This window comes from Myxine glutinosa, chromosome 8 (assembly GCF_964187855.1).
Source record: "Myxine glutinosa chromosome 8, kmMyxGlut1.1, whole genome shotgun sequence".
NCBI classification, from domain to species: domain Eukaryota; kingdom Metazoa; phylum Chordata; class Myxini; order Myxiniformes; family Myxinidae; genus Myxine; species Myxine glutinosa.
Genome location: NC_136268.1, coordinates 147,460,236 through 147,482,934, shown reverse-complemented (window position 1 = coordinate 147,482,934; position 22,699 = coordinate 147,460,236).

Here is a 22,699-nt window from a genome sequence, read left to right as displayed (position 1 = left end):
GCCCCGCATAGTTAGTTCCACGAGCAACACGTAGGCCCACTTGTAGTATTAGTTATGTCATAGTATATGTAAGTATCAGCCATTTCCCCTATTAATATCTGCATTGTGTAAAGACATGAGATTAGGTCCCGTTCATTTTGCGTCCACCCTCCAATTCCACCTCGATGGGCGGAAGCCATCCCTCGCCTCATTTGGCTGCCCGCTCAGTTTGTTACGCTTTGGCTGCCCGCTCAGTTTGCTGCCCTTTGTTCGCTCACTAGTCGAGTAACACGAGGTAGGCCTGAGAAGGAGGAGCGCGGGGTCTGGGTGGGGGCGGCGTTGAGATCGGAGCGTCAGAGGCGATGACGGTAAGAGCCACCAGTCAATCAGGGCTCTAACGGCATGGCATGAGAGGGCGTGGAGAGGCGCGTCTGGTGAGTTTGAGAAGGTTCGCGGGGTGTGCCTATATAAGTCGCTGCACAAAGCCCTTGAGAGGACTCACAGAGGAGAGAGAAAGGACTTGTCGGCAAGAGAATTTACGAGCAGGACTTTGAAGGAGACGGATTTGAGCAAACTTCGTGGCGATAGCGTTTTGCGGCATTGAACTGTATCTCGCAGTATAACGTATGCGCCAGGGGGAAGAAGAAGAGGCGTTGGCGGTACGAGGACACGGCTGCAGCCAGACGCGCCGGTGGCGAATAGCGCCTAATTCAGCCACGCGAGTAGACGCGGATAAACCTGCCAGTGATTAACCGCCAGAGCCCACACCCTACCGTTCGCCCCGTAATAACCCTGTGCGTACAACACGACACGCGGAGAGCTCCTGCCTTCTCTTCTTACCATCTGCATGGGACGAGCCGGAGACCGGAGGAAGCTGCACGGGAGCCATCCCTGGACGCGGACCATCATCCTGCAGCTGCAAGCCCCGTGTGAGTGTGTGTGTGTGACACGGGCCCGTTTGTTCTGGGTATTAAGTAAGACTGTCTAAGGCTGCACTGTGTCCCCTTTTTCTGGAATCGTTGTATAGTGTAAATAAATCTTGTTCTTCCTTTTTCCATTTCGATCGCCTTTGTGATTTCGCCATTGACTAAGCGTGGCACGAATAAGACTGCTAGAACCGGGTTCACCATCTAAATGGCACGGATCGCGTGTACGCAAAACCGCTCGGTGTATCAACACACGTGGTTCATGCGAGGATTATTTCCTCACTTCCAGGGCAGCGCGAGTAATTAGGTGATAGCGAATTTCAGTCCTAATACCCTATTTCGCGCTGTCCGGAAGGGACGTCATAGGTCCCGGGTCCCACCAGGCCAGTCAAAGACAAGGGGACGAATCCCCCTTGGTAAGGGGAGAAGGCCGGCGAAAGATCCGCAACAATATATATATATATATATATATGTATGTATATATATATATATATATATATATATATATATATATATATATATATATATATATATATATATATATATATATATATATATATTGTTGCGGATCTCTAACATCGGCCTTCCCCTTATCAAGGGGGGATTTTTCCCCTTGTCCTTTATCTGACCAACGCGATCCCGGGGCTATCACGTTCCTTCTGGTCGGTGTTAAATAGGATTGTTGGTCGAATTAGTCCTATTACCTAAGTACTAACACCGACCGTGAATCAAGGAAATAACCCCACTCGAACCACGGCATTAGTGGACACGCCGAGTGAAGCGAGCCGCGATTCGGGCCGTTAACATGTACTAAACCCAATTCGAGCGGTTCTTAATTGTGCCACGCTTACCCAGTTGAGGAAAAGACTGATACGGTCGAATTGAGAGGAAACCAGGAAGAACAGGGGATTTATTACAATTTGTACAAATAAGAAGAGGAAGGAAAAGGAAGAATGTACAGGGAAGAGGAAGAAGCAGATACACAGGGCAGCCTTATGCAGTCTTATACTTATTCCCTGGACACGGGCCCGTTCACTCACAGACTCACTCTCAGGCTCACTCACACGGGGTTTGTAGATGGTCGGGTTGAGGGTCCAAAGGTCCACAGCTCGTCCGGTCCTTGCCTCGTACCGTGCGGATGGTGGAAGACGGCAGGCAGCTCTCCCCGTGGCGTAGGCGGGAAACGGACAGTTATATATCGGGAGATTGGTACGTGGCGATTATATATCGTACGTAATACTTGTACCGGCGCCTTTACACGTGTGCTGGTATCGCTGGGTACAAATACGCCGTTTCCCCGATGATGTTACCAAGCGCCTTTCACCAACGTCCTTCTGCACGCTGCAGTCCTCTGCCAATGCGTGGCGCGCGCCAGTCCTTTGTAAGGCTTGTCACCACGCGTCTCTCCTCCTCGTAACTCTCCACACGAACCAAGCCTCAACTCAAACTCTCTGCTCGACGAGCGCTTCTCCCCTCATAACTCATCTCAGCGCGTTCCTTTTGGGATCTGATTCAGCGCATGTCCCCCTCATAACTCAACTCTGTTCAGTCCTCCCCTCATAACTGAGGTGGGGGCCTCGCGCGAAGGGGTTATATTACCACGCCCAGCGAACCCTCTGGAATGTCCAGCTACACCCTGTCAGGCGATGTCGCCTCAGCCCTGATTGGCTGTTGAGGACTTACCGGCTCCGCCTTGATGGCTGCTTGACGTGGCCACACCCCCACCCTTGCGCTCCGCCCCCTTTTCGGGCCTTACCTCGTGGCTTTTGGGCTGGTTTGAGCGGAAGCCCAGCGAGTTCGCCCAACGAGGTCGATTTGGAGGGAGGCTGCAAAATGGACGAACGGGGCCTACTCTTATTTGTTTTACACAACGCAGATGCAACTATTGGATATGGCCTTATCCTAAACACATACTAAGAAATAACTAACGTCCTAAGGTGACCTACGTGTTGCTTGTGGCCTATCTATGGGGTGCAACCTTTAACCTTTAATGATGTTACCTGTGTGGGTTCTCAAAACCGCAACAATATATATATATATATATATATATATATATATATATATATATATATATATATATATATATATATATACATACATATATATATATGTATTTGCAGACATATCTCATTAGTGAGAGGTCGAATGTTTCATATTCCACCAGTGTAGAGTAAACTTAACAGACCGATGAAACATCATCTCTGTCATCAAAGGATGACACCATCTCTTGACAGATTGCTTGCAGCAAAGGTAATTTTCTATGTTCTGTTCATGCAATTTGTTGAAAAATAACAAATTATCGACTTTTTCCCGGTTTATCATCCTGCCAGTCATCTTCTCAACTAAATTTCAGGCATTTCCATGTCTTTTTTATCCAATTTTACCGCAACCAAGAGAACAGCAGGTAAGTCAAGTGAGTAATCATATGCAGTCATTCATGAGAGGTGTAGTCGAATTACCAACGCATTAAAAATAAATACAACGTGTTGTCACCTGTAAACCAGACAGCCCAGTCACCTTTTATCACCACCCTGAATGTCGTTAGTGAGCCAACTTTTCCTCCCTTTTTTAACCAACAATCAGTGGCAACAAAACTCTTTCAAAACAGCTTGGCTTCTAAAATCCTCAGGTCCAGATTTTTAAGGATATTGCTTTAAATTACATGTGAACACAGTTTTAACATAACTTTTGATTTTAATTTTTAATTTTAATTTAATTTTTTTAATTTTTAATTTTAAATAAAATTTTAATTAAATTTTTAATTTAAATTTTAATTATTTAATTTTTAATGTAAATTTTAATTTAATTTTTAAAAAAATTCTTTTTACATTTTTTAACTTTTAATTTTTAATTTTAATTTTTTAATTTAATTATAATTTTTAATTAAATTTTACTTTAGTTTTAGAGGTGTTTTTACATAACTATACCTGAGCCTCGATCATCAGGTCGTTTCAAGATTCTTGCGGATAAATCCAAGTCGATAATGAGAAATGCTCAAAACTTATTTTGTGTGCAGCACAAGGTTGCAGGGAAGCATCATTGGTCGAGGGTGCGGCTGTGCTGCTGATCATTGCCCTCTGTAGGTGCGGGAAGGAATTTGTCATTTGTTCAGGGTGCCGGTGATAACTCGCCCACTCTTCGCGAAGGACACCTTGGGATCTTTAAAACGCACAACTAATGCCAGCAGACAGGACACCAAGTTTAACGTCCATCCAAGGGATGTTTAACACCAAGTTTAACACCAAGGGATGTTTAATACCAAGGGACACCAAGTTTAACGTCCATCCAAGGGATGTCACACACACATTGATGGATCACCCTTCAAGTGAAACACCGGAATGGCAGTTTATACCTGGGTCAGGATTCGAACCCAGACTAGACAACTCAAAAGCTCTCACAAAGATTATTTCCGACCAATAACATAATCTGTGGACAAAAATGGAAATCGAAGGTAAACATTAATAGTTTCATAGCCTATTTAAGAAACTTGCGCAACAAGTACAAAATACACTAGTTTTGCTCTTTTGTTGACAAGACATGTGTTGATGACGTCATGCACATTGCCCCTTGTGATTCTTTTTCATACAATTCGGTGGAGAATAATGAAAGTGAGTGGAGGAACGGTCCGTTGAACAACGAATTAACAAGAGACCAATTGTGTTTGAATCAGAACCTTCAAACCTATTCCTCTGTCGCTTAAGATGCACAATTAACTGCAAATAGAGCAAAACCACATCGGCTGTCAGTCTTATTAAAATGAAAGATGATGAAAATGCCCAAATAAGTTTGACTCAGAAGTTTTTGTTTTTATCTTGGTCCCCAAATCCCTTTTGGCGGTATCCCAAATGGCCCATAAATCAACAATTAGTTGAATCCGTTTCATTAGTTAACCAAAACACAACTCACATACATTAGGCTACAGATGCTTATATATGGTTGTTGTAAGGGTTTTATCTATACCGATAAAAGGTAAACATGTCTCCATGTCTTTTTCTCTCTCTTTCTCTCTCTCTCTCTCTCTCTCTCTCTCTCTCTCTCTCTCTCTCTCTCTCTCTCTCTCTCTCTCTCTCTCTCTCTCTCTCTCTCTCTGTCTCTGTCTCTGTCTCTGTCTCTCTCTCTCTCTCCCTGTCTGTCTCTGTTTGTCTCTCTGTGACTCTCTTTCTGTCTCTCTCTGTTTCTCTGTCTGTCTGTCTCTCTTGCTGTCTGTCTGTCTCTATCTGTGTGTCTGTCTCTCTGTCTGTCTCTGTTTGTCTCTCTGTCTCTCTGTCTGTCTGTCTGTCTGTCTGTCTCTCTGTCTCTCTGTCTATCTCTCTGTCTATCTCTGTCTCTGTCTCTGTCTTTCTCTATATGTGTTCTATGCACGGCCAGATCATTTAAGTTACAAACTCCCAACTTGTGGTACAAATACAACTTTGTGTGGGGGTAACATAGGCTATGTAGTCGTGGCCTCACGCGGGAGTGTGGGGGGCGGGGTGGCGTCAATTCTCCATGTAAATGTGTACCGTGTAGCGCCAACTGGTGGTGGTAGAGGGTATTACAATTTACATTTTTACCTGGACAACGCTGAGGTTAAAGCACTATTCGCACAGGTACATTTGTCCTCCTCCCCTCCACCTCCTCCTCCCACCTTTCTCTTCATCCCCCTTCCCACCTCCTCTCCCCTTCCCACCTCCTCTCCCCTTCCCCTCCTTCCCTGGCAAAGCTGGGTACTTCAGCTAGTAAACATCTATCTATAATTCCAGTAATCTCTGTGTGTATGTATGTATGTATGTATGTATGTATGTCTGTATGTCTGTGACCGCTGTTTCTCGACAACCACGGGTCCGATATACTTTAAACTTGCCAGGTATATTGCTGGGGACCCGAGGATGTGCCTTTTCAAGGTTTCATATTAATCGGACAAGTAGTTACCGAGCTATGTCCAAAAAACGATTCAACCAATCAGAGAGCAGCGAGCTATCACGTGTGCCGAACGTGCCGAACAGACTCTGCCTCGGACGGCACATTTGAGAGCGTATTCATTTATTTCACGTTGGCAAACTATGTTGGCGTTCAACTATGTTTTAAAACTAATTAAAACTAATTTGCGATTCTTTCGCTTTCCTGCGCGTTTGTGCATGCTATGGCGATTTCTTTACCAAACTCCGCAAGCCGTTCGCTTTGGACCAAACCATTTCATGTAAATAGAGGGGGGGGATTGTCACCGTACTCGCAAGCCGTTCGCTTTGGACCAAACCATTTCATGTAAATAGAGGGGGGGGGATTGTCACCGTACTCGCAAGCCGTTCGCTTTGGACCAAACCATTTCATGTAAATAGAGGGGGGGGGGGGATATAATTTTAGATATAGATATAGTACGGGCATGCCCTAGTATTACCAATTCTGTGTTGTATTGTTGAAGAAACAAAATGAAATATTTGCATTATCTCTTCATGATATTTTCTCGATCTGAAAATGCACAGAATGTACATTGAGGCGGAGTATGACGGAATGGTGTAGACGTAGTGTACCTATCTTTGAGCTGTCTTACCTACTAGGCTTGATTCCCTACTAGACTATAAACTATCGATTGGTCCTTCGCACGCAGGGTGTTGCATCACATTGTACGCCGTCCCTCAGATTGATGTCAGTCTGTGTGTCCCACCTGCCGGAATTAGTTGGTGGATGCTAAAGATGCCACAGCACCTTTCATGAAGAGTATGTGAGTTATCGCTAACACCCTGAACACATTACAAATTCCTACACTTTCAGTTGAACATCAGGCCTGACCGGCAGGCTCATGAAAAGCTTGGGCCAAAAAACTCAAGCCCACCAAGAAAGGAGGAACCATTAGGGGCTGTAAAAGATGAAGTCATAGTTCCTTGATGTAAATTTTCATATGTGCACGTGACTCTATCACTTCCATTCCACCTCCTTTGGGTTGTCACCCCTGGTACTTCCCAAGGAGGTCTCATTTCAAATGACCCCATCTCACAGAGCACCGTTCCCCTTCTCAGTAAAGCTAATCGACTTGGAAGCTTAATTACCAAAGCAAGTTAGTTAACCAAGAAAGTTATCCCACATCATCTGCCTGTCCCATCAGCGCTCGGGTCCTGGGATTGTGCAATCTGCTTGCTCCTTTGATGTTTCCTGGGCTGCGGTTCTCAATTAAAAGGCTATCAGTTTGTGAGTAAATCAGCAGCCATCACGCCTGTCACATCAAACGGTTCCATGATTATTACATGCCGCCCAAACCATTAATCTCTCTCGCTGTCATATCGAGCCCTGAGCGGCAAGGGGTGGAGCTGGTGGCCGTTCACCTCTTTGCGCCCTTAGCTTGACCCGGAGGTAGGGAGGGGAGCCTCCCTTTGGTCGCCCTATTTCACTCCAACTTCCCTAGCCCTATCATGACCCTCGCCATGGTACCAGGTGTATCCACGGGGTGCCTGTGGCCAGACCCGGAACTCCGGTTGAGATGGAATCACCGGCAACCTTAGCCCATACCCTGGGGCCTAGGTCATAAAGATCTGTCTTAACAACAGGTCTTGTTTTGAGAATTACGTTTGTAGAACTGTAGTCTCAGCATCAAAAGTAAATGTTTAAATATTTTAGTGGAGCGCGGAAGCATCTGCAGTTAAAACAGGAACTGAGTGGCAGCTTCCACCAGGCTCTCATCACGGTGCATGTTTTTTTTGTTCAATGGGATGTGGCAGGTAATGCCGCCTGGACATTGGGCCCTGTCAATGTGTAGTGTAAGGTGAATACAGTAAACCCAGCATTCATGTAGTGTTTAGCTGTGCTTGCTCAAGAACGCATTCTTTAGGCATATTCAAAAGTGTTTCCTTCAGTAACAAGGAGACAATCGTTCAAATACAATGATAGCGTCCAGCTAAAGCTAACTTAGGCCTTCCTGTTTGTTGTTCTGGCACCTCAACAGGTTGCACAAATGTATCATTGTAATATTGTACTGTGTTTGTGTTATTATTGGAAGGATTACTTGGTGGATATCAAGGGAAAGTCAAAGAATAAATGATTCTGTTTGTGGTTTGGAGTTTGGTGTCCTAGTGTTGCCAAGGAGGAAGCTAGCAGGTCAAGATGGTAACATAAGTGTTTAGACAATGCTGAGTCAGCTAAACCTAAACGTGAAAGCATTCCGCAAACATCCTGGACAAGGACGTGGACAAAGATAGTCAGAAGAAGTGTCCGGCAAAGGGGAAAGGATGAAGAGGCCGAGCCTGGGAAACGAGCTCCGCGGGACCATGGGCCGGGGCCTGGGACTCGGCACTCGGGGAGCCACAAGGCACATCGGGCACAGCTGGGAAAGGCGTTAAAGTCGGTCCAGCGAATTTGGCGAGACCAGGGCCCCAAAAATATGCAAACGGGCGGCTGATTGATAACACTGTTTGCAGGCCTCTGCCAGGGCTTGTCACGCCTTGACAAAGTGCTTGTGTTGAGAGGGCACTGCGGGGCGCCCATTAATTTTCGGCGTCAGGGCAGGAAAGAAACGGCGGCTTTCTTTGCTGTCCGGATGATGTATAGAGCGCGCCCCGCGCAGCAAATAACTCCAACGGGCCGAAATGGGAGCGCGCCTGCCTTGTAATAATTCATTACTTTGAAGTCCGAAGTTTACAAGGCGCAGCTGTATTTTACGCGCCTGACACGTTAATGACTTTTTTTTTCTTTTTCCTCTCTCTCTCTCTCTCTCTCTCTCTCTCTCTCTCACTCTCTCTCTCTCTCTCTCTCCTCACATCTCTCTCTCTCTCTCTCACTCTCTCTCTCACTCTCTCTCTCTCTCTCATCTCTCTCTCTCTCTCTCTCTCTCTCTCTCTCTCTCTCTCTCTCTCTCTCTCTCTCTCCGACCTCAACGTATGTGTGTGTCCATATGTATGAACGTGTGAATATATATATATATATATATATATAATATATATATATATACATGTGTGTGTGTGTGTGTGTGTGTGTAGTGTGTGTGTGTGTGTGTGTGTAATGTATACATGTAACATATGTAATACGAGTGGGTCACCCGTGGGAATCCCACGGGCATGGACGTGTGTGACATTTCGACATATTGAGTTAGATGCTGCACCTGCACATATGCTGCACCTGCACATTCAGTTTCACAAAATGGTGACTGCCAATTTATCAGATCCACAAATAATGTAATCTACACAATGTATTTACTTCTAATAACTTGTGAATGCATGTGCGTGCACATGGAAATACAGTTTGAAATGTGTTATTACATCTCATGTAAAATGTGACTTTAAGAGCTCAAATCCTCTCCCTCCCACATCAAGCACACGGGGGAGAGTGGGGTCACACACACGGGGGAGAGTGGGTCACACACACGGGGGGGGGGGGGGGGGGGGGGAGTGGGTCACACAAAACACCCAAAAAGATATAATGTATACATGTAACATATGTAATATATGTAATACCCTTATACAGCACATAACATATACACATATATATATATATATTATATATATATATATATACATCTATATATATAATATATATATATATATATATATATATATATATATATACATATATATATATATATATATATATATATATATATATCTCCAAGTAGGATGCACTAGACCCCACCGGTATATACAGACTTGGCATTTAATATGGAATATTTTTTTTTTCCTTGACTTGGGTTTACTTTCTTAACTCAGTATATCAATCTGGTGAGTTTCTTTTACACTTTGGTGATTTATTTGTTAAAAGAACCATGTCACTGATTGTCTGTCGCAGCAAGAAGTCAACAACAGGATTATATCACAGGTGGCGTGGCAAAATGTACGGACAGGTGCATTTGATGATTGGCTTCACAGTCCGGGTATACAAGGGGTTGTTGCGTTCTGTATAAGTGGAAAACAACTGCTGCACGTCTCCAAAAGTTATTGCCGCTTCCTCTGGAGATGGTCCGTCAACTCGACAATGCTGTTTGTCATGGAGTGGTGGCTTTACGAAATTACGGCATGAAACAGCGTGCTATTGCTCGGCAGTATGGCATCACTCAAGGTCAGGTGTCAAAGATCCTGAAACGAAATGCTCAGAGGGGTGTCCCTACTCCAATACCGAGGTCAGGACGTCCCCACAGAACCACAAGGAGGGATGATCGCCAGCTGCACCGGTTAGTCTGCAATGGCCGTACTAAGTCAGCTAATCGGCTTAGGGCTGAGTGGCAGCAACTGACAAATGTGCCTGTATCCAGAAGGCTAGTCAACCAACGACTGGTTCAAGAAGGCTATCATGCCAGGCGTCCCCTGAGAAAGCCACGTCTGACCAGACAACACCGCCAGCGCCGATTGCAGTGGGCCAGAGAGCACCGTCAATGGCAGCCAGGACACTGGAATCACGTGATCTTCAGTGACAAGTCTAGATTTCTGGTCTATCGTCAATATGGCCGCGTCCGAGTGCGCAGACAAGTGCATGAAGCCTACAACGAAGATTGTATAGTGCCAAGAGTCCAAGCTGGAGGTGGTGGGGTGACCGTTTGGGCTGCTTTTCATGCAGGGGGCAAAACTGACCTGGTTGTTCTGAATGGAAACCTGAACCAGTTCAAGCACAGGGCCATTCTGGAAGAAACATTGCTTCCATTTGTTCGTGCAGCCTTTCGAGGAAACTTTGTCTTCCAAGATGACAATGCACGGCCTTATCGTGCTCGCATGATCCAACACTTTCTTGCTGACCGTGGTGTAGAGCATATGGAGTGGCCTGCCATGTCCCGGATATGAATCCGATAGAGAACTTGTGGGCAGAATTAACGCGTCAAATCGACAACTTGGACCAGCAGCCTGCCTCTGTGCGTGAAATTGCAGCAAGCTATTGTAACTGCATGGCAAGCAATTCCTGTCCAGACCTTGGCAAATCTCGTGAACAGCATGCCTCAACGTGTACGTGCTCTCCTGAATGCTCGTGGGGGTTACACGAAGTACTGAACTGTAATTTTACTGTCCGTAATCCCAGTCGTAATTTATCTTTTGTTTTTGTTAAAAAAAATTTTTGCCTAATGTGCAAAATAAAGAGATACTTCTGGAAAACGTACAGAAGTTTAACACAGTACTGTCCGTGAATTGAGTTCGATATCAGTTTACATCACTTTCAAGGATCAATTTATTTGCTTTAAAATGTCAAATGTGGTTTTTGTTTCTTTTAAAGGTCACATTAACAAAGTCTACAATAATTTCAACATAATTCCAATGAACTTTTGGTTCTAAGTCATCTTGAAAAGTAGGTTCACCCCCACAAAAAAAATATTCCATATGAAGTGCCAAGTCTGTATATATATATATACATATATATATATATATATATATATATATATATATATATTTATATATATATATATATATATATATATATATATATATATATATATATATATATATATATATATAATATATATATATTGTTGTGGATATGAGAATGGTTTATTTTTTTTTGTTGTTGTGTAAATTGTTGGAAAATATCGCCCTCCTTGCTCCAGTTATGTATAAAGGTCAAAGTGCGTCCCGTAATTAGTTCATAAACACCACACGTTAGCCAATCATAGATTTCCCCCCTTGTTGACAGTTATATCCTTATTATGTGTATTAGTGTAAGGCTGTGTCTTCCATTAATTGAAATACTCCATTGCACCAAGTGAAATAAGGTAGATTCCCTTCCAACCCCCCTTTCGTCAATTGCCAACTGCATTTGGCTGTTGTCTGCAATTGCCGCCATTAAGCATGTGCTCTGTTCGGGGAAGAAAGGCGTGGCACCTCATCGTCATCAAAAGTTGGAGTCAGAGAGCCCTTAACCACCAATCAGCACCGCGGTGAGCGAACCGGTAGGCGTGCCCTCGTAGCCCGCAGCTTGATTCCGGGGAGGGCAATAAAAGAAGGAGTGAGGGACTGCTTACGGAGTTGAGTAAGGGATCCCCACGAGCAGATGCGTCAGGGAGAGAACCCGTCACGCAACGCCTCCACGAGATACGAGAGAGAAGGCAGATGAACCGGTGGAGAGCACGCGGCGCATGAGGCGGAGGAATCCCTGAAAGAGCAGCGGCACGCAGCAGCTTCAGCCACAGCAGCTTCAGCCACAGCAGCTTCGGGGCCTTGACGGCAGTTTCGAGCGGGGCTGTGAAGGAACGGCGGCTGCTAAACGCGCCAATCGAGAAAGGGCGGCGGCTGCTCATCACCGACCCGACCGTGCTGCGGTTCCAGCTGAACCTTCTGCTCCCTCCAGCCATCCACCTCCTGCCATTCCTGTCATCATCCCCCGTGTAAGTGTGCTTGTAGTCTGTCTTTTGTCTTGTCCCTGGGTATAAGTAAGCTTGTATAAGTTAATATTTGCACTGTGTCTCCTTGATTCCTTCTGTCTTTATTTTATTATCCTTCCTTCTCCTTGGTTTCTTTTGGTTGTGAATAGTAAATAAATTTTATTTGTATTCCTTACCCTTTGTCTTTCTTCTTCTTCACATCCTTCGCTTTAGTCTTTTCCCCATTGAATATCTGTGGCGCGATTTTGGCCAACGTTCAGGAATCGGGTTAGTCGGGGTAACTGTTAGGGCCGCGGCGCCATCCGCTCGGCAAATCAACATCTTATCCGTGGTCCGTAACAATTGGTAGTCAGGAGTTGGGATTCGAACCTGGGACTAAATTTATTTAGCCCAAATTTTGGACACAATTGTACAATTGGCCATAACAATTGGTGTCGGGAGCGGGATTGGACCCGAAGCGCGCTTAACGCGCTCAAAATTACGAGCTGCCGAAATTTGTTTTGGTTAAAAAAAAAAGAAAACCCGAACTTTGAAATCGCGCCATGGCTAGTCAAGGCGATCGGATGCCGGTGGGGGAACTAGAAGAGGGGTTAGGGGTAACCCAGGATCAGAGAGAGGAGAACAATGAGGAGGTGGTTGAGGGAGTTTCAGGCGCGCAAAATGGCGCCCTCGCGCATGTGGCTGGAGAGGCGCAAAATGGCGCCTCACACGAGGTTGCGGCAGCCGCGCCCGCAGCATTGGTGGATTCGAACCTTTTGCTACAAATGGAGGTCCTCATGCTAAGAATGGGTGAGCGAATAAGGGACGAAGCGAGGGCTGATAGTGAGCGAATGAGGGACGAAATGAGGGCTAATAGTGAGCGATTGGGGGGCCAAATTGAAGCAATAACGAAGGAAATGAGGGCCGACAATGAGGGACTGGAGAGGGACAGAGACCGCAGGTTGAGCGAAAGGGTCCCAAGGGTGCACGACGAGGTAAAGCGGGTCGAGGAGCACTGGTTGGGCGAAGCGGAGGAAAGCGTGGGTACAATGACGGGTATAGAGATCGCGACGCGAGGCATGGGGCAGCCGGCGACCGTTGAGGTAGAAGAGGGAATTTTAATAAAGCCAGTGGTCATCGAGGTGAATAAAGAAAAAGTGCTGCGAATTAAAATTGAAGAGATGACGGAGGTAGCCCGGGAATTGCAGGGAGAAATGGAAAATGTGCAAAGTCCCTGCTCACATCACGATGCTGTGCTTAACCAAATGGAAGTTTGCAGGTGCGCGTGGAGAAAAGGATCCCCCAGGTGAGTCGTGCTGTGTATTGTGCGGGGAGATTTTGTAGAAGGATGTTTGGCGACAAAAGAATTTTCGCACGATTGGAGTCAATATGGCACCCGGGCATTGGTGAAGGGTCCTGTGTGAGTGGAAATGGCACGCGTGTGAAAAAAAAGTGTGCGTCGGCGAGTGATCGTGTTATAAAGTGTGGGAGTGAAACCGAGTGCGAGCGAGAATGCACGTCGGGATGTACGGAGTGTGACACGAGGAGTGAGTTGGTTGTGGAGCGGGTGCGAGGATGCACGTATGGGCTGAACGGCGAGGGTGTGCGAGAAAGCACACCTGAGTTGGTGGTAGCGCGAGTGCGAGGGAGCACATCGGAGCGCGGTAGTGGGTGGATGTAAGAGTGCACGCCCATGGTGAGTGTTACTGAGGACGTAACGGAGGAGAGGTGTGGACCGAGGTGTGCGAACGGCGAGTGTGCGCAAGAGTGTGCGTGAGAGGTGTGGTGTGTAAAAGGGAGTGCGTTGGTGGAATGGACGGAGTGTGGGGGATGCACTGGAGGCGTTGGAACGCCGGGCTTTGTGAGTGTGAAACGGGTCGCGTGGTGTGAGCATGCAAGTAAAGCATCGACGTTGAACGGGGCAGCGTTTAGGGTGACGGATAGCCGATGCGAGCACTCGGGGCGCGGTGCGCTTTGTTGGATGCCAGGCCTGGCGCGGATCAATACTGCGTCGTTGCCGATTTGGGCTTGGCCCCGCCCCGCACGGTCGAGTCCGGGCCTTGTCGGGCGAGGCGACCGGTCCGGTTCAAGGGCGAGTGGGAGGAAGCGGAACGGTGCCCCCTCGCGGGGACGGGGTTCTGACCGGGCGAGCCTCAGTCATCGGGCCCGGGACCGCAAGGTACCGAGCCGCGATGATGCGTGGAACCTCGGCCCGAGCATGCCTCCTCCCCAGAGTCGTGAATGCCGGACGGATCCAACTGCAGGCGACCAAACCACTCGAATTCATTGCTCGGCTTTGCGAAGCCGAGTTTAATGATGTCATGACGCACCGAGGCTAGGATAAAGCGGACTGTGATGATGATGATAGTGTTTTTGATCCGAAATTTAGAAAAGTGAATAGAATTGGCAGTAATTGGAAAATTTTTGATTGGTTGCAATTGGATGAGCCAAATTGGTAGTGGGAGATACCCGATGTGGTGGGATGGCAACTCTGCCATCTCTCACAGCGGGGGCAAAGGAGCACTAGGTTATGGGGTTGGCAGTGAAAACTAGCCCGAGAGGGTTAGGATATAATGATAGGGATCTAGAGAAGATGACCTTAGGTAACGTTAAGGTTAGGTAGTGACAATGATACCTGTAGTGGGGACGCAGGTAGATTTGTGTGGATGATAATGACGTGGTATGTGCTTAGTTTAAAGGAAAGACGGGGAGCACTAAGTTAGCAGGGCAACAGGTAGTTCAGATGATGCCGTGTGTATGGTTAAAAGGTGTGATTGCACAGGTGTGCAACTGGACAGGTGTATGGAGCAGTGTGTGAGTGAGTGATAGTGATGTGTGCTGTGTTGACCAAATGGTCCAGGAAGGAAGGAGGGTGCAGGTGGCACCAGGTGTGATTGCACAGTTGTGCAACAACAGGTGTATGGAATAAATGGTCTGGAATATATGGAGTATTGAAATGGATGGTCGTGGAGTGAGTATGGTGGAAACTGTGGAGTGGAGTGGATGGTGCGAAGGTGTGGATGGGGGAAAGGAGGATGGACCGCATCACGAATACCCGGGGAGGGTAGTGTAAGAGTTAGGTAGAGGGTACAGGTAAATTGTGGTTGGTTATTGGCATCTGTGGTGCGTGGTGGAAGAATGGTGATTGAATGGGTGCATTAGTGTTGTGGAAATGGCTGGGCGTGTAGCCTGTTAGTGTGTGTCGTTGGTTGACACTCCGCCACTGTTAGGATGTCGGCCAGGTGAGGCCACAGGTGGGCTCTGGGAGCCGGTAGTTGTTGTGGATGGGGCCAGAGGATCCGGAGGACGGACCTGGGTAGCCCAGTGCCAGAGGGCACCGAGGGGTGACAGAGCCAGGAGGGGCCTTCCCCAGTTAGATAGGTTAGGTGAGGAGCAGGTAAGCTCGGGTGGCAACTACAGTGGTGGAGGTGTGCTGGTGGGTAGGCCTGCTGGGAGAGCTACATGCCCCAGTCCTGAAATTGTGCAAGGTCACCGGGAGATGAATCGGGGGAGTGAGACCCCAAATTGAGAAGCACCACAGTTTGGTCAATGGGAATTGGTTTTTAGAACCCATAGTGTAAGTTGGCCAATGGATTGGCAGGGAAAGACCCCGGGTAGTGTAAAGTGTGTTAAAGTCATTTAGAGGATAGTTAGGATTGAAGTCTCCTCGCACCATCTACATCCACTCACCTGAGGTGACGTAAATCCACACCATGCCATGTTTTATTATTTTTATTGTGCAGATGTTTGGAATGTGAGACGCATCATGACATGGGTGTGACATTGTGCTGGTGTTTCATCTCTCCCTCCTTATGAGGATTGATGATGAATTGGGTGATGGCAAATTTTGGTTAGAGGGATTGTGGTAACGAATTTGGTGTAGGGGAAATATGGGGAGACGTGACAGTAGTGACGAATTTGTAAAGGTGTAGATTGTTGTAAATATGGGGTAAGGGCAAGGGTAGAGTAGGTGACAAGGGGGGGGGGGGGTGACGTACGGTAGGGACGAGCTTTTCTCACTTCGCTCTCCGTACGCACTTCGCCTTGCATTGCCTTGTTTGATGTGTTCCCTTGAGACCTTACCCCTCGCTCATCTGTCTTTTCCCCCTTTTGTCTCCCACATGAGGCCTGTGCACCACTGGGCGCCGAGGGCAGCGTGCGGGAGTCCGCCATTGTGCGCCCGGAACTCCCGGAACCAGCTGTCTGCATCAATGCACCACCTTATGGACCACATGTCTGTGGCTGAGCACCACTTATGGATCCCATGGGTTGGGGCATGGCCCCTCTGCTGGAACCGGCCATGAAGGCCCGAGATCTTGCTGGCGGACCTTGGTCACAGGGCACCTATGCCCCACAGGTGAACCACACTAGTCAGCCCTGTGGGCCATAAATAAAAAAAATGGACACGTTGGGTGGATTTTATTATTGGAAATAGGCCGCCAGCAAAGAAGATGACAACAACAGGAAGAAAGCAATAGCCAGCAGAGGGAGCCGAAGAGGAAGACCAGCACCAGGGTTTGTTGTTTTTATTTTTTATTGAACAGTGATGACTGTGCACCGATTGGTGCTTGACGGTGCTTTGGTGTATTTTTGGGGTGCTTCATGGTGCATCGATGCAAGGCAGACTTTCTCCCCCCCCCCCCCCCAAAAGAACGATCACAGGTCCTGGGTTAGTATTGTAAATACAACCAGAGTCATTGTAAATAATGCGCCCCCACCGTAAATGTATAGTTTGAAGACCATTCCGCAATTCGGTTAGCTGTGGGCGTGAATCTGTTAGGCAGGGTGCAATGGAGCAGTGGGACATATTTATTTATGTTTTAAAATTGTCGCACTCAGGGTCAGGTTAAATGTAGAGGGAACTACACCTACGTGCCACACTAAAAGTTAAGGTAAGAGGCCCGGAATGTGCCTAAGAGGAGGAGGGTGCAGTGTTGTGGATATGAGAATGTTTTTTTTTTTTTGTTGTTGTTGTGTAAATTGTTGTAAAATATCGCCCTCCTTGCTCCAGTTATGTATAAAGGTCAAAGTGCGTCCCGTAATTAGTTCATAAACACCACACGTTAGCCAATCATAGATTTCCCCCCTTGTTGACAGTTATATCCTTATTATGTGTATTAGTGTAAGGCTGTGTCTTCCATTAATTGAAATACTCCATTGCACCAAGTGAAATAAGGTAGATTCCCTTCCAACCCCCCTTTCGTCAATTGCCAACTGCATTTGGCTGTTGTCTGCAATTGCCGCCATTAAGCATGTGCTCTGTTCGGGGAAGAAAGGCGTGGCACCTCATCGTCATCAAAAGTTGGAGTCAGAGAGCCCTTAACCACCAATCAGCACCGCGGTGAGCGAACCGGTAGGCGTGCCCTCGTAGCCCGCGGCTTGATTCCGGGGAGGGCAATAAAAGAAGGAATGAGGGACTGCTTCCGGAGTTGAGTAAGGGATCCCCACGAGCAGATGCGTCAGGGAGAGAACCCGTCACGCAACGCCCCCACGAGATACGAGAGAGAAGGCAGATGAACAGGTGGAGAGCACGTGGCGCATGAGGCGGAGGAATCCCTGAAAGAGCAGCGGCACGCAGCAGCTTCAGCCACAGCAGCTTCAGCCACAGCAGCTTCAGCCACAGCAGCTTCGGGGCCTTGACGGCAGTTTCGAGTGGGGCTGCGAAGGAACGGCGGCTGCTAAACGCGCCGATCGAGAAAGGGCGGCGGCTGCTCATCCCCGACCCGACCGTGCTGCGGTTCCAGCTGAACCTTCCGCTCCCTCCAGCCATCCACCTCCTGCCATTCCTGTCATCATCCCCCGTGTAAGTGTGCTTGTAGTCTGTCTTTTGTCTTGTCCCTGGGTATAAGTAAGCTTGTATAAGTTAATATTTGCACTGTGTCTCCTTGATTCCTTCTGTCTTTATTTTATTATCCTTCCTTCTCCTTGGTTTCTTTTGGTTGTAAATAGTAAATAAATTATATTTGTATTCCTTACCCTTTGTCTTTCTTCTTCTTCACATCCTTCGCTTTAGTCTTTTCCCCATTGAATATCTGTGGCGCGATTTTGGCCAACGTTCAGGAATCGGGTTAGTCGGGGTAACTGTTAGGGCCGCGGCGCCATCCGCTCGGCAAATCAACATCTTATCCGCGGTCCGTAACAATATATATATATATATATATATATATATATATATATATATATATATATATATATATATATATACATACATATATGTTATGCACCATCAGTAGATTTAAACATTTTTTTTTAATGGAGTATTGCCCGCCACAAAGCCAGAAGGCCACTCCTGGTGGGGGCTACACAAAGAAAACAAAAGCAGAACAACCAGCCCCTTGGATTGAAACAAGACAAATGTAAAAGGTTGTCTCTTCACAGAACAAAAAGGGCTGGGAGGAGTTAACTTGTCTGCTTCGATACAACAGTGCCTCTACACCCACTAATTATATATACTAGCGTGACTCGGCACGCTATGTGGGTCTCGCCACACGTCGTTTCAAAGGGATAGGCATCTTTGACCATTTTGGTGTCTTTTGGGTCTTCATTGTGTTTTGGGTCTTCAGGGTCTTTTGGATCCTCTGGGCCTTTAAGGGTATTTTGGGTTTTTGGAGTGTTTTTGGGCTTTGGGGTCTTCAGGGTATTTGGGGTATTTTGGGTCTTTAGAGTCTTCAGGGGCTTTTGGGTATTAAGGGTATTTTGTTTCCTCTGAGTCTTTAAGAGTCTTTTGGGTATTTTGGTTATTTGGGGTATTTAAGGGTCTTTTGGGTCTAAAGGGTATTTAAGGGTCTTTGGGGTCTTCAGAGTGTTTTGGGTCTTCAGGGTGTTTTGGGTCTTTGGGGCTTTTGGGTCTTTGGGGGTATTTTGGGTCATCGGGGTCTTTTTGGATCTTTGGGGTATTTTGGGACTTCAGGGTGTTTTGGGTCTTTGGGGTGTTTTGGGTCTTCGGGGTATTTTGGGTCTTCATAGTGTTTGGGGTCTTCGGGATTTTTTGGGGTCTTTGGGGTGTTTTGGGTCTTTGGGGTGTTTTGGGTATTTGGGGTGTTTTGGGTCTTTTGGGTCTTCAGAGTCTTTTGGGTCTTTGGTGCCATTTGGGTCTTCAGTGTCTTTTGGATCCTCTTGGCTTTTAAGGGTATTTTGGGGGCTTTGGGGTGTTTTGGGTCTTCCAGGTCTTGGGGTATTCAGGATATTTTGGGTCTTCCGGGTCTTTAAGGGTCTTTGTGGTCTTCAGGGTGTTTTAGGTCCTCAGTGTGTTTTGGGTCTTCCGGGGTCTTTTGGGTCTTCCGGGTGTTTTAGGTATTTGGGGTGTTTTGGGTCTTCAGGGTCCTTTGGGTCTTCGGGGTCCTTTGGGTCATTGGGGTGCTTTGGGTCTTTGGGGTGTTTTGGGTCTTTGAGGTGTTGTGGGTCTTCGGGGTCTTTTGGGTCTTTGGGATATTTTGGGGTCTTCGGGGTCTTTTGGGTCTTTGGGGCCATTTGGGTCTTCAGGGTCTTTGAGCCTCAGGCCTTCAAGGGTATTTTGGGTCTTTGGCGTGTTTTGGGCCTTTTGGGTCTTCAGGGTCTTTTGGGTCTTTTAGAATATTTTGGGTCTTCATGGGTCTTGGTGGTCTTAAGGGTTTTGGGGGCTTTAAAGGGTCATCAAAGGTCTGAGGGTTCTCAGCAGTCTAAAGGTAATTAAGAGGGTTAATTAAAAGGGTGTTAGTTTTAATTGAAGAAGAAGACGTTTTCGTCACATATAAACATAACGACATCACCATATACGTTTGCTCTATTATAATAACTGGCGTGACTTGGCGCACTCCGCACGCCTCACCACACGTCGTTTCAGAGGGATGGGCATATTTGACCATTTCGGTGTCTTTTGGGTCTTTTGTGTCTTCATGGTGTTTTGGGTCTTCAGGGCCATTTGGGTCTTCAGGGTCTTTTGGATCCTCTGGGCCTTTAAGGGTATTTTGGTTCTTTGGGGGTATTTAAGGGTATTTTGTGTCTCAATGGTCTTTAAGGGTCATTGGGGTATTCAGGGTGTTTTGGGTATTTTCGGTCTTCTGGGTCTTGTGGGTCTATGGTGTGTTTTAGGTATTTTGGGTCTTTTGGGTCTTCAGGGTGTTTTGGGTCTTCAGGGTCTTTTGGATCTTTGGGGTCTATTTGGGTCTTCGGGGTGTTTTGGATCTTCAGTGTGTTTTGGGTACTTGGGGTATTTTGGGTCTTCAGGGTATTTGGGTATTTGGGTCTTTTGGGTCTTCAGTGTCTTCAGGGGATTTTGGGTCTAAAAAGTATTTTGGTTCCTCTGGGTCTTTTTGGGTCTTTGGGTCTTTTTGGGTATTTGGGGTCTTTTGGGTCTTCAATGTCTTTGCGGTATTTTCGGTCTTCTAGGTCTTCGGCGCCATTTGGGTCTTCAGGGTATTTTGGATCCTCTGGGCCTTTCAGGGTATTTTGGGTCTTTGGGGTGTTTTGGGTCTTTGGGGTCTTTTGGGTTTTTGGGGTCTTCAGGGTGTTTTGGGTCTTTGGGGTTTTTGGGTCTTTGGGGTGTTTTGGATCTTTAGGGTGTTTTGGGTCTTCGAGGTGTTTTGGGTATTTGGGATGTTTTGGGTATTCGAGGTGTTTTGGGTCTTCGGGGTGTTTTGGGTCTACGGGGTGTTTTGGGTCTTTGGGGTGTTTTGGGTCTTTGGGGTTTTTGGGTCTTCAGGGTGTTTTGCATCTTTAGGGTGTTTTGGGTTTTCGGGGTGTTTTGGGTCTTTGGGGTGTTTTGGGTCTTCAGGGTGTTTTGAAAAGAGAAAAAGAAAAAGATAAAAAAGAGAACCGTGACAATTACAACTACATATGGGCAGCGTACAGCCCGAAGTGGAGATCGGTTTCTGAGGTTTGGTACATGGAATGTAGGGACAATGACAGGGAGGTCAGAAGAAGAGTGGACATATGTTGTGTGCAAGAGATGAGATGGAAGGGAAGTGGTGTGAGAATGGTGAAGGGTAGGCAGGGACAGAAATACAAGTTTGTGTGGCAAGGGTGCCCAGAGGGCGTGAATGGTGTTGGTGTCCTGTTTTCTGAGGAGTTTGTAGACAGTGTCGTGAGTGTGACTAGAGTGAGTGATCGGTTGATGATGGTGAAAATGATGATTGGAAGCTCTTGGTGAACGTCATCTCGGGATATGCTCCGCAGGTTGGTCGGAGCGATGAAGAGAAGGACAAGTTCTGGTGTGCGATAGAGAAGCTGATGGAAAACGTGAAAGATGAGGAAGTTGTTGTGGTAGGAGGAGACCTAAATGGACATGTGGGAAGGAGTATGGACGGTTTTGAGGGAGTTCATGGGGGTTACGGATATGGTGTGAGAAATGGAGAAGGTGAAAGGATTTTGGAGTTTGCTGATGGAGCTGATTTGTTGATTTGTAATACTCAGTTCCAGAAAGAGGATAATAAGCTTGTTACATACACGTCAGGTGGGTCGACGACAACCGTTGACTACCTGATGGTGCGTAGGCGAGATAGGGGGCACCTCCGGGACACAAAGGTGATCCCGGTGGAGGAAGCTGTTTCACAGCACCACTTGGTTGTCTGCGACATAAGGGTGAAAGGTGCGAGGAAAGCTCGGCGGGTGAAGTACCAACCGAGAATGAAGGTGTGGAGGTTGAAAGAGATGACAATAATGGAGGCATTAAAAGAGAGGCTGAGTAGGGTAGCGAATGATGTGGTTGAGCTTGAAAGTGGTTGGATGTCAATGAAAGCTAGTCTGTTGGGAGCCATTGGTGAGGTATGTGGATGGACAAAAGGACCACCGAGGCACTCGGAAACATGGTGGTGGGATGATGAAGTTGGAAAGAGGCTTGACGAGAAGAGGAAGAAGTTCAAGGAGTGGCAGAAGGCGAAGGGTGAAAGAGCAGAAAAAGCAGCGCATGAAAGTTATAAGGCAGCCAAGAAGGCTGCAAAGAAAGAGGTAGCAAAGGCACAGGAGGCATGTAGGAAAATGTTCGGAGAACGCTTGGATTCGGAAGAGGGTCAGCGTCAGAGAGCGGTATTCAGGATTGCAAAGCAGATAGCGAAAGAGAGGTGTGATGTGATGGGGGTGAGTTGCTTGAAGGATGAAGTGGGACAAATCGTTGTGGACCCAGATTGAATTAAAGGAAGATGGAAAAGATATATGGAAATGCTGTTGAATGCAGAGAATGAATGGGATGGCAACATAGAGAGTAACACAGTTGTAGAAAAGCGGGAGGGTCGAAGGGAGTTGTGGGAGATATGTTGAAGGCAGCGGGACATTGGGGTGTGAAGAGAATGACAGAGATCTGCAATCTGGTGGTGAAAGAAGGCCGCATTCCAGTGGTTTGGGAACTGAGTACCCTCATCCCTCTATACAAGGGGAAAGGTGACCCTCTGGACTGTGGCCCGTATCGAGCAATAAAGTTATTGGAGCATGGAATGAAGGTATTGGAAAGGGTGCCCGTAAAAAAATCGAAAGAGTATGGCATGGGCAACATCTGGGCCAAATTTGGTGCTTTTGGAAGAATTTGAACCAAACGGCCCCAAAATATCCCAAAGGGCCCTGACTATTGAATATCCCTTGGAGC